Source organism: Echinops telfairi, unplaced genomic scaffold (genome assembly GCF_000313985.2).
Source record: "Echinops telfairi isolate 266 unplaced genomic scaffold, ASM31398v2 ScPeMD7_3533;HRSCAF=4204_0, whole genome shotgun sequence".
Taxonomy (NCBI): Eukaryota; Metazoa; Chordata; class Mammalia; order Afrosoricida; family Tenrecidae; genus Echinops; species Echinops telfairi.
The window spans coordinates 73354812-73367265 of NW_022107431.1; the positions used below are offsets into that span (position 1 = coordinate 73354812).

A 12454-nucleotide genomic window follows, 5' to 3' on the forward strand; every position below is an offset into this window, starting at 1 on the left:
CCCTTAGTGTTTTGCCTTGGTGGAGCAGGATCAGATCAGGTGCAATTTCCACACTGCATCTCTGCTGCTGTCCCTCGCAGGGCCATGGGTCAGTGAGGGGTGTCATGTCTCATAGTGGGGCTGGCCATGTGGTCCTCTCTATGGACTGGCTGCTCTAATTAGGATCATTGTCCTCAAGGCCTGGTGGGCCAGGATGTGCTCCAGTCTCTCCTCCTCCCCCTTCATCTGCTCCCATGTGCTCCCATCAGACATGTCCCTCTCCTAGAGCTGTAGATTCAATGCCATTCTTTGAAATAAATTCTTCTGGGGTGAGGGGCAAGCGTCCACTTAGTATTTGGGACTGGGGGATGGCTCTTTTCTTAAAGGACAAAAGATGTAGCTCCTTGGGCCTGTTTCTTACTCATAGAATCCCAAGAGACAAATGATATTCTTTGTAGTTGTTTTTCTGCCTCCTTCATTCTAAACGGGTGAGTTTTCTGTTTTTGAAGTTTGTTATATCCATAACTCACAAGTATAATCTGTTTGAGAAAAGATCGTGTAGTTACATCCTTGGCGAACGTTTTAGGGCATGTGTGCACAATTGTATAAAACATTTCCCAAATCATTGTTAGTTCTGTTTTAAGTTTTGAGTCAGTCTTTCTTCTCTCACATTTTGTTGTAAGCAACAAGGTGAGATCCTGGGACCCCTTTAAGATATTTTTACAAATGTCATCAGCCAGATAACCATGTTCCTCTTTTACAAATTCTACCTGCTACCAGACATTTGCACATAAACTCTGAGTAGTTCGTTGCCAGTGCATTAAAAAAAAAAACCTCCAATATTGAATCACGGGTTTATGATTTTCATTTAAACTCTTTGCAGAACTACATTTAATGTCTACACTAGCAACATAATGCTGGTGCCATATAGATTCTTTAAGAAGATTGAGAATATCTCAGTGGCTCCCCTTACTTTCTTCTTAGTCTTTAACAAAGGTGTCTATAAGGTCCACAGTTCTAACAACAAATTTCTGAAATCTATCTGTATTTTATTATATTGTTAGGTGCCATCGAGTTCCAACTCATCATCGTGAAATGTTCAACAGAATGAAGCACTGCTCCATTCCTTGCCAGCCTCACAGCTGTCCTGCTTGAACCATATCAGTAAGTGAAGGTCTCAAAATTCATTTCCATTCACTATTTATTTTCTGTTGACTCTGTAGGAAGGCCCTTGTTCCTTTATGCTTCTGTTCCCAGTGAGCTTCATGTGGCTTCTCCAATCTCTGCTTCTCTTGCTTGCGTGTATACAATCTGAACTACCCCTGCCTGTGTTAGGCTGGGTTGTCTAGAGAAATAAAATCAGTAAGACTCTTATCGATATAATGTGGAACTTTGAATCAAGAAGTAATTTCACGTCAAGAAGGCATCCCAGCCCAGTCCATATCCAGACCATGGGTTGATGCCAGCGGGACCAGCGGGAGGCTTTTTCAGCCTCACGTAGCTATATAGAGAAAGAGGAAGCTGCAGCAGAAAGAACAGGCTGGCGAGTGCAGAGTTGTATGGATCCAAGGTTGGTGGAAACAGCAGGGTGCTGACTGCTCCCATGGGACATAACTCACATGGGGATGCCCCTGGAGGCAGACATGGAATCCAAGCAAGCAGAGAGGGAGAGAAAGAGAGAGAGTTTCCAGGGGCCTCTAATGAAAAGGCCACACCACCAAGGATACATTATTAGGTCTTGTACTAAATGATAAGTTGGACTCCACCTGTCCACTTCGTGCAGGTGTAAGTTAACATAAACTGTAACCACCACACGACACAGATAGCTCATTCTCAAGTGCATTTAGAACCCAAGCATGCAAGTTAGGATTCATAGCATGCTTTGGGGGACATCTTTTAACCCATAACTTTTGTGGGTTTTCGTTTCATAAAACCATTCATCCTTTATATTACTCTTAATTGCATATTTAACTTTACCAAAGAAGCACCAAATTTCTTTTCAATTCATGTAAAACTTTGTCGGAATTTTTTTGGGTGCTCTATTTGTTTTTCAGATCTAAAATATTTCAAATATAATAATATAGTAGTCATCATAACAGTGTTTTGATGGAAGTCCCAAAGTAGTACCATTTGTTTTTAGAAGTGTGCATGTACCTTGCAGTTTAAACAATATAAGCTATGCATTGCAAGCACGCAGGGATTGGTTCATGACTATACCTTGTCCATAAGTCAGACATGCACCAGCTGAGACTGCCTGTAGATAAGGAGGCTAGATCTTACAGATGGTAAATACTTGCTTAAGAGGCACAGCCAGATGTGAAATGCTCTATTTTTAATTTTGATTTAATTTTGTTAAACTGTGTTGAACTATAATTCTGAGATCTTTATCTCTCATATTAATATAGCTGCCTCTCCAGGCCTGGGTTTTTCGTTACTAGTGGCATCTAGCTACTCTCTACTTTGTTACTATCATTTGTACAGCATTCCTCTTCTCTCGGGTGTTGATTATCTCATCACAGTTAATCATCAGCAAACTTAGAAGGCTCAGCCTCCTCTTTTTATTAGAAGCACTCCCCCAGAATACCTCCTTGTACAAAGCTGATATGAAAATATGAATCAAGGCCATCCTAGAGTGACAGAAGACAGAAGTAGTTTTGACCCTCTGGTAGTCAGACAATGTATTGGTTTCACTCGATACATACCCTTGACGTCAAAATTATTTAAACATTGTCCTGGGGCTAGCTGAATTAACTTCTATTTTAACTGGTTGCTCCTCAGTGGACAGGGTTCCACGTGCCTTCAGTTAGATGGTCTCTTGTACTGAATTAGCTGACTTCGATCCATTTGCTTCCTTTGGTGATGGAGCAGAAACAATGGATGCTGGAGCTTGTGAGACGTGATTAGATCTCCTGGGAATTAACTGATGCTAAAACAATAACAACAACAAAGCCCAAACAAAGGAGCGCATTGCTGTGCTAAGTTGATGCTATACTGACCCCATGGGGCCGAGTCGAACTGTCCCTTAGGATTTCCAGAGTTGTAGAATTGCATGGCGAACTGACAGTCACATCTTTCTCCTGTGAAATGGCTGACAGGTTCAGCCACCAGAGCTCCTATAAACTAATGCTATTTTGGGGAAAAGATCTTTCTTCTTCTTTTTTTAAATCATTTTATTGGGGGCTCATACAACCAATCCATACATACATCTATCTGTTGTTTAAAGCACATTTGTTACCCTCACCATTCTCTAAACATTTACTCTCCATTTAAGCCCCTGGCATCAGCTCCTCATTTTCCCCCCTCCCTCCCCTCTGCCCCCCTCCCTCACGAGCCCTTGATAATTTATAAATTATTATTTTGTCATATCTCACACTGTCCGACCTCTCCCTTCACCCACTTTTCTGTTGTCCATCCCCCAGGGAGAAGGTTATGTGTAGATCCCTGTAATCGGTTCCCCCTTTCCACTCCACCCTCCTTTCATGCTCCCAGTATTACCACTCACACCACTGGTCCTGAAGGGATCATCCACCCTGGATTCCCTGTGCTTCCAGTTCCTATCTGCACCACAGTGTATATCCTGTGGTCTAGTCGGATTTGTAAGGTAGAACTAGGATCATGATCGTGGGTGGTGGGGAGGGAAGCATTTAGGAACTAGAGGAAAGTTGTATGTTTCATCGATGCTACACTGCACTCTGACTGGCTTGTCTCCTCCCCGTGTTCCCTCCATAAGGGGATGTCCGGTTGTCTACAGATGGGCTTTGGGTCCCCACCCCGCTCTCCCCCTCATTCACAATGATATGTTTTTTTGTTCTTTGATACCTGATACCTCATCCCTTTGACACCTTGTGATCACACAGGCTGGTGTGCTTCTTCCATCTGGGGAGGAAATGATCTTTATATGGAATACTTTTAGTAGAATGTTTCTAGTATAGAATATAAACCCAGAATTTATGGAGCATGAGTAATTTCATATAAACGATGACTGTCTAGATCAGGGGTTGGCAAACTTTTGAGATGGAAGAGCCAATCCTGACCCTCACAACAATTTAAAAATCATTTGAGAGCCATAAGTATTGTTTTACAAACACATGAAATCGCCATATCGAGTAATAAATTTTTTTTAATTTTACATCAGAGCCCTGTGTACATACCAAAAGAACTGCATATGGCTTGAGAGCCACAATTTGCCAACCCTGGCAAAGATTAAAACTGCAGGTATCTAATAACCATAAATATCCCACTGCTGTGTGGCAAATGAGGACTATGAAACATACCAGTGTCAACGATTACGGTGGACCCAGTATGTGTAGAGAGTGATAAATCAACCGTCTTACCTTTCAAGAGAAGATTTGGGGAAAGGTCTTGCAGATGCCATCAGGACTCTGCACAAGGCAGACGTTCGCTCTTGTCTTCAATTAAATAGACTTCTGACTCATAACAACACTCTACAGCAGAATAGGGTTTCCTAACCTGTAATCCTAATGGGAGTTGGTTGCTAGTTTTTTTCCTCTTGTGGAGCTACTGGTGGATTTGAACCTGTGTTTCTTGACACATCCTTCATCTAGATCTATGCACTGCTGAGGGGGAGGTTGACATCTCTCTAACCCTTCTCCTGAGAATTCTGCACCCTTCCATTTGTGCCATGTCACAGTGGTACCTTTCATATTTTTGAGGGACTCAAATTCTGTACCTTTTAAATGTTCAAATTTGGGGAACAAAAAGAAATGTGAAGGGATATGATCAGCCATGTAGAGTGAGTGGGGAAAGTTTTCACAACAAAATTTTTGTAGGATGGCTTTTACTAAACAAGTACATTGTCGTGATTGGAAAAAACTTCCTCGGTTCAATTTTCTGGTCTTTTGCTCTCCTGTCAAGTTTTCTGAAAATGTCGTAACATAACCCCATGATCATCCTGCTTGAAGAAATTTATTGAGATTACTTCTTTTGAATCCCTCCAAATATTCCTTCTGAACTGGCTTCTCTGCCTTGACTTTCACTGGCCCAGAAGATCCCCTTGGGAATATCACTGTTTTGATTGGACCATTTAAAAAAAATAGCCTAAGAAGAACAAGACAAGTGTATCTCTAAGAGAACTTGGTTGTGGCTGTCCATTGGGTGCAGAGATGAGGTTCATTATGATTTGTTCGGAATAAACAAGGGCATGGATGGACTGGGACTCTAGTAGCAATACTTCTCAGCTTACACCTCGTATATACAGACAGGCATATAACTCAGAGGGAAATATCTTTTTAACTAAAGCAGAAATAAAGTGAAGGTTAAAATAAGATTTTCCCTGGAAGTAAGACTTCCAACATAAGAGAATGTTGGAACTATAGTATGCTTCCATATAGCGTGATGGAAAGACACATATAGTTCCAGGAGCTAACAACACTTGTAGAAGAAAAGAATGTGCCTTGTAAGGGAATGTCAATGAATAACAATTCCTAAAGACTTCATTTCCCTAAAATATTGACAATGTGGATTTGACATGCAACAAAAAGGAATGTGACCAATATGTTATTGAAGAGAAGGCTGTATCTTTTGGAGCTTCGGGTTTATGAACATGCTCAGAAATGTATATCCAGTTTAAAGAAAGTTAAATTTTAAAAAAATTTTGCATTTGCTTTGCTTTCTATAAACATTGTCCTTAAAAAACATATATAAAATAACAGTTACAAAACTGCCGTGAGTCTATTATTTTAAAAAGTCAAGTTGTAAGTTATATGCCAAAAATACTTTATCGGCAACTTCCACCCTATTTGTCATAAATCACAAAGTTGTTAGAGAATGCTCAGTGAGAAGACTTAACAATTATGAGCTGCAAGATAAGAGAAAGGAATCGATTGTTGTCGCAAGATAATGGCCGCTGGCAGTGAGATAAACGTCAAGGCAAAGTCATGGCAATGTCTCGCTATTTATCAAAAGTAAACAGAGAAGAGAAGTAGGATGCATTTATCAAGTAGATGTGCTTGTCCAAAAGTTTTCTTTTTCTCGCTCCTCTGTGATTTAGGTCCCATCACTTCACACGGCAGATGTTCGTACAGCTGAATGATTAGGGTCACTGTCACCTTATTTAGCGTTATCAAGCCTTGATTTTGAGTGATTATTTTGTTTAGTCTTCTAAATGCCTTATATGAAGAAAATAATTAAGAAATGTTTACCACTTTGGCTTAGTTGTAATTTCTTTTATTTCTTTCTTTCTGGTAGATGTGCTGCCGAAGCGAGCACTATTTCTTTCTTTCTACAAGGGGTGTCGTTTAATGCTTATATTCTTTTAAGCAGGATCTATGATGGCTTGCATTAAAATTCATATCCAAGAGATCAGTTGAATAGAAAATTAAATAAATGAAATGCTAGAACTGAGAGGACTTTTAGCCCCAATTAGTTTAATATAAGCATACTAATTCAATGGTTTGTTTTACCCATCTTATGTCCTACACGTGTGGCTTAATGAACCACACATCTTATATTGCTATGCAATGGACTGCTCTATTGTCAACTACTATTTGTGCTCATCACACATACAGTGTTTTGAGAGTCCACTCTTGCCCGAAGGGAACATACTCTTCCACATTCCAACCCTGATGGAGAATTTGAAATCCATTTAACTTTTTTGGAACAATGGAGAGCAAACCTTCAGAAATTAGTAAACTGAAATTATACTTGGAACTAACTGTGCTACTTATACAAGTAAACTGTATATATTATATTTGTAGAAGTAAAAGAAACCTTAAAAATATATGAAGGTATATTGGGAGTAGGATTAGGTGAGTGTGGGCAGTGGACTGAAATTTTAAAATATTAAGAGCTTACGTATCTATGTTGTTAAAGAGTGTGAATTTTATCCTATATGAAACAGGAAGAAATGAAAAAAAATTTGCACATGCTTAAGCATATTGGAGGCATCATTGAAAATATGAGCTGGGAAAGATTTATCAGAATTGAAGAGCTGGTATTGTTAGGTGCTTTTGACTCAGTTCAAATCAGAGCGACTTCCAGACAATAGCACAAAATACTGCTCAGCCTGAGCCATCTTCTCGGATTATTGGCTCAGCATACTGACTGACTAAATATGGTAAAATGATACAACCCGATAGACACCTTTCCAGATTTTAAGCTATTTAGTATCCTCTTGTTATGTGAAAATAACTGCCTCTTGACCTAGGTACAGGTTCCACATGAGCTACAATGAAGTGTTCTGGAATTCCCAGTCTTCACAATACTATCCATAGGGTGTTATGATGCACACAATCATAAAACACAAGTTCACATTTTCCTAGTATTCGCTGAGGCAGCCAATATTCATCTAACAATAGCAATAATATCCCTTCTTCCAAGTCCTCTTTTGAATCTGGTTCACATTTCTAGTAGCTCTCTGTTCTCGGTTGGTGTAGTGCTATAAATCACTTTGTTTGTTTTGCTTTAATCATTTTATTGGGGGCTCTTACAGCTCTTATAACAATCCATAATACATCCATTATATCAAGCACATTTGTACATATGTTGCCATCAAACTTTTCAATACATATTCTACTTGAGCTTTTGGTATCAGCTCCTTATTTTCACCCCAATCCCCCTCCCTCCTTCATAAACCCTTGATAAATGATAAATTTTTATTATTTTCATATCTTACACCATCCACTGTCTCTCCTTACCCATGTTTCTGCTGTTCATCACCCTGGGTGGGGAGGGTTATATGTTGATCATTGCAATTGGTTCCCCCTTTCTCCCTCCACTTTCTCCCTACCCTCCTGGTATAGATGCTCCATTATTGTTCCTGAGGGGTTTATCTGTCCTGGATTCCGTGTGTTGATAGCTCTTGTTTCTATCAATGTACATGATCTGGTTTAGTTGGATTTGTAAGGTAGAACTGGCATCATGAAAGTCAGGGGTTGGGTGGGGAGCATTAAAGAACTATAGCAATGTTGTATGTTTCGTTGGTGCTATACTGCATCCTAGATGGCTAGCCCCTCCCTTGTCACCCTTCTGTGAGTGTATATCCAATACAATTGTGTACAGTTGGGCTTTGTGTCTCCCCCCGCCTCCGCCTATATCATTCACATCGATATGACTGTTTGTTTTGAGTCTTTGATGCCTGATACCTGATCCTGTTGACACCCATGATAACACAGGCTGGTGTGCTTCTTCCATGTGGGCTTTGTGGCTTCCCTATTAATGGCTGCTTGTTTAACTAAAAGTCTTTAAGACCCCAGATGCTATATCTTGATAACTGGCACCATCAGCTTTCTTCACCACATTTGGTTATGCACCCATTTTGTCTTCAGTGATCATGTCAGGAAGGTGAGCATCACAGAATGTTAGGTTATTAGAACACAGTCTTGCGATGAGTAGAGGCCCAATGTCTGTCTGCTACCTTAATACTTAACATATAAAGATGTGTATATAGCTTTATGTCTCTATTGTTATATATACATATATTTACATATGTACATGTCTGTATTTATACCTCTATAAATATCCTTTGCCTCCTACTTCTTTCCTATATTTCATTTTACTTTCCTCTTGACCCATGATCATGTTCTACCTTCATTCGACATTCAATAATCATCTTGGCCACGTTGCACTTGATCAAACTCCACCAGGCATTCTAGACTCCCCTCGCCATCGATTTTAGATCACTTGTTGTTCCTTTGTCCCTGGGTTTGTTGGCTCCTCCTTCCTTTCCCCACCTCCTACTCTCTCATGTGGCCTCAGGACTATTTGTCCCATTGTTTTCTCCTTGGGATTGTTTATCCTGCTTATCTTATATAGATAGACTGGGGGGGGGGTCCCTTTTAATTATCTCACCAAAATTTTATTTGTGTATGATAATAATGATATTGTTCAATAATTACTCTCATTGTGCTGTATCACCTTTCTCTGTAATGGACACAATTATGTCTATGTTTCAGTTTGTTGGCCAGGTAGCTGTTTTCCAAATTCCACAACACAGGCTAGTCAGCCCTTCCAGTGTTTTATCAGTTTGTTGAAACATCTCAATTGGTATTCCATCAAATCCTGAAACCTTGTTTCTTCCAATGCTTTCAGTGCAGCCTGAAATTCTTCCTTCAGTACCATTGGGTCTTAATCACAGGCTACCTCCTGAAACGACCAAATGTCAACCAATTATTGTTGGTACAGTGATGCTATATATTCATTCCATCTTCCTTTGATGTTTCCTGCATCATTCAGTATTTTGCCCATAAAATCTTCAGTTGGTCAGTATGATAATTTTGATAAACATGAGTATGTAGCTAAACATAAATGATTATATTATATTTAAAATACATAATAATTAAAACACAAATAAATAGAGAAAAACAAATTTCAACAAATATATGAACACAGGGGATGAATAAACTATCATTAATTTAGAAACATAATGACTAATATGTCCCGGAATATTTAACTGCATTATAATTAAATCCTGAAAAGAAAAGTGGCACTGAGAAATGTTATTTTATCTTTTAGGTTACCTAATATATGAGAGACACATATCATAAGTTTGGTAAAAATTATGAGTGTGGTTAAACTGTTTATATACTACTTTGTCTAATATTTATTTCTATTATTTTATTCTGATAAACTGAATTATAAATAAAACATATTTAAATATGTTTATTAAAACATAAGTTATAATAGCAAAATGTTGGAATTAATATAATTGTCTCACAAAGTAAGAAAATTTGCATTAATGATGGCAAGTGTGTTAGACAGGGTTCTCTAGAGAAACAAAACCAGAATGCCAATAACTTTATATGTATTTATACAGATAGATACATAACACAAGAAATAAAACAGTAAATTAAATTAAAAAGTGGTACAAGTAGCTCAGTGCAACTCCCATGAGACAGTTGTGAGACACTGATAGCCCTTCAACTCTTGAAGGCCACCAGGTAGTCCTCTATAGAGCAATTCAGGCTATCCAGGCACAGGCAGCAAGCAGCAAGGCAGGTTACCAACAGTCAGCCAGATGATAGGGTCTGACAGTCCCCAGATCAAGAGATATAAATTCCAGTGGTGTGACAAAACAGGTCTTGAAGGAACCTCAAATTACAGGCACACAGTCCATGGGTTGGGTGTCCCACAGGTAGTGTAGCTTACAAATTGAGCCACAGAACAAGCAAGGCAGCTGCACACTGGTCCAATGATCAAAGAGCAAGAGACAAGAAAGGAGAGGCTCGCCTAGCCATTTCTCTCTCTGCCTTTCAATCAATCCCACATATGTTTATTGGCCATGTTGGCACAATAAACTAACTACCTCAATCCACCCCTTGCCAACTTGGCACCTGTACACAATTCTTTAATCATATATAATTTCTGGTCATTAATGAAATCTCACTTATACTTATCATCAAACATCAATTATGCATATAAATGAAAACACACTGAGTCCAATTGTATCTGATCTATCATACATGAACAAAGGAAAGATATACAATAAGCACATATAAAGAAAATACACTGACGATTACAAACCTCATTTTTGCAATTGATCACATGGTCGTAAATGATAGGTAGAACTACCTTCTTCTACTACCCATTGTGTATTACCTTTTCCCTCAGCAAGCACCTCAGCTGGTTGTGGTTTTTTGCCTGGTGGGGTGACCCAGACTTTCATTCCTGAGGGGTCTGGGTCATTATAAGTCCTGTCAGGATTGGGTTGCTATAACTTACCACTTACTTTAATCACAGGGCATGGTAGCCCTAAGGGTTGGCCTATGGGATCTCCTGGATTCCAGACATATTCTTCTTTACCTCCATTATGTAACACCAGTCCAATTTCTCCTTGGTAATCAGGATCAATCACACTACTCAGTACAGTGACACCCTTCCTGACCTGTTGATCCAAAGGCATAAGAAGCCCAACATGGCCAGGGGGCATTCTCAGCTGCCAGTTCAGTGGAATCCGTGCTGTGCTTCTGGGTGGAAGAGTTCCTTCCTTCAGGACCAGGACCTCCAGGCCTGAGGAACACAAGGTTGCTGGGACAGGAAGCAAAAATGCTGCAAATGGATCCCTAGGAGTAATAGTGAGTGGTGCCACTGCAGCTTCCACCCCTTGGTTCCTGGACCCATGAATTCTGGCTATTGGAGACACAGCACCACATATTGGTCACTGGTTTAGAGCATATACAGCTTCCTGGAGAACATTGCCCCAGCCCTGCAAATTTTTGCCACGTAGTTGGCACTGTAATTGTGTCTTTAGGAGCCCATTCCATCATTCTATCAAGCCAGCAGCCAGGATGATGAGGGACATGATACGACCAGTAGATTCCATGGGAATGTGCTCATTGTCGCACTACATTTGCTGTGAAGTGAGTTCCTTGATCTGAAGCAATGCTATCTGGGATGCCATGCCGGTGGATGAGGCATTCTGTAAGTTCAAAAATGTTAGTTTTGGCATAAGCATTGGATGGAGGGAAGGCAAATCCATATCCAGAGTAGGTGTCTTGGGTAATCATCTCAGCTTCATCTTTAGGATCTTTAGGAGACTTAATTTTAGTGACAGGTCTAGCAGAAATAATGGGTGGTGAGTGTGCTTCCTGGTGCTCTCAGCAATATCTTGTAAGGCTTCTCCCTCAGGCAATGCTACCGATGCAACACCACCTGGTGTTTCAGCTTGAACAGTTTGGCCAATCTGCTCAGGTGTGGATTGTTTTATTGATAGTGAATTAATACCTTCAGCTGGGAGGGGTGGGTCTATTGACTGGGGTGGGTCAATTGTTTCTAGGGGCTCAATATCCTCCTCTTCTGGATCATCAACCCACATGTTCCCATCCCATGTTTCAGGGTCCCAACTTTTTCTGATCAGTGCCCTCACATTGGTATCAGACACTGCTCTAGATCTGCAATTCAGCTGATGTTGTAATTCAGCCACTCGCATAATGAGACCTGGTTCTCAGCAATGCCAGCTCTTTTACTAGAGGAGAGAAGGCTCTCCTTTGTAGCACAGATGGAAGCTTTCATATCTGTTAGTCTGCACCTGAGACGCGCTTCTGAGGCTCTGAGACCATCCCTCTCCTTAATCACACTTTCCATTGTTAGAAGGACCAGCCAACCAGCTTCCCTATACTTGTCATCCTGACAAAACTCCTGGAAAATATCAAAGATACGATCACTCAGAGGCTCTCCTTTACCCAGCACCTCATCTATTGGTGGTGCTACTGTAGGTATTAGCTTTACTATTTCACACCATGGATTAGTAAGAATAGCAGATATATCCATGCTTTTGGGCATTAAGTAGTATTATTAGTGCTGTTAAGACTTATCAGGCTAGAGAGCCAATTTAATAAGCCTATATTTATGAATTTATTTTTCTTGGGTAATCATCTCAGCCTCATCTTTAGGAGCTTTAGGAGACTTAATTTTAGTGACAGGTCTAGCAGAAATAATGGGTGGTGAGTGTGCTTCCTGGGTGCTCTCAGCAATATCTTGTAAGGCTTCTCCCTCAGGCAATGCTACCGATGCATTTATT

General features: G+C 40.1%; 1 protein-coding gene across 1 annotated transcript in view; it reads left to right on the forward strand.

The window, feature by feature from the left end:
• Positions 1-1077: 1077 nt before the first annotated feature.
• FUT9 (fucosyltransferase 9) overlaps positions 1078-12454 on the forward strand; it is a 200679-nt gene continuing 189302 nt past the window's right edge. The window contains exon 1 of the mRNA XM_004710912.2: positions 1078-1143. The gene's annotated coding sequence lies outside the window, so the exon portion shown is untranslated. The remainder of the gene's footprint in view (positions 1144-12454) is intronic.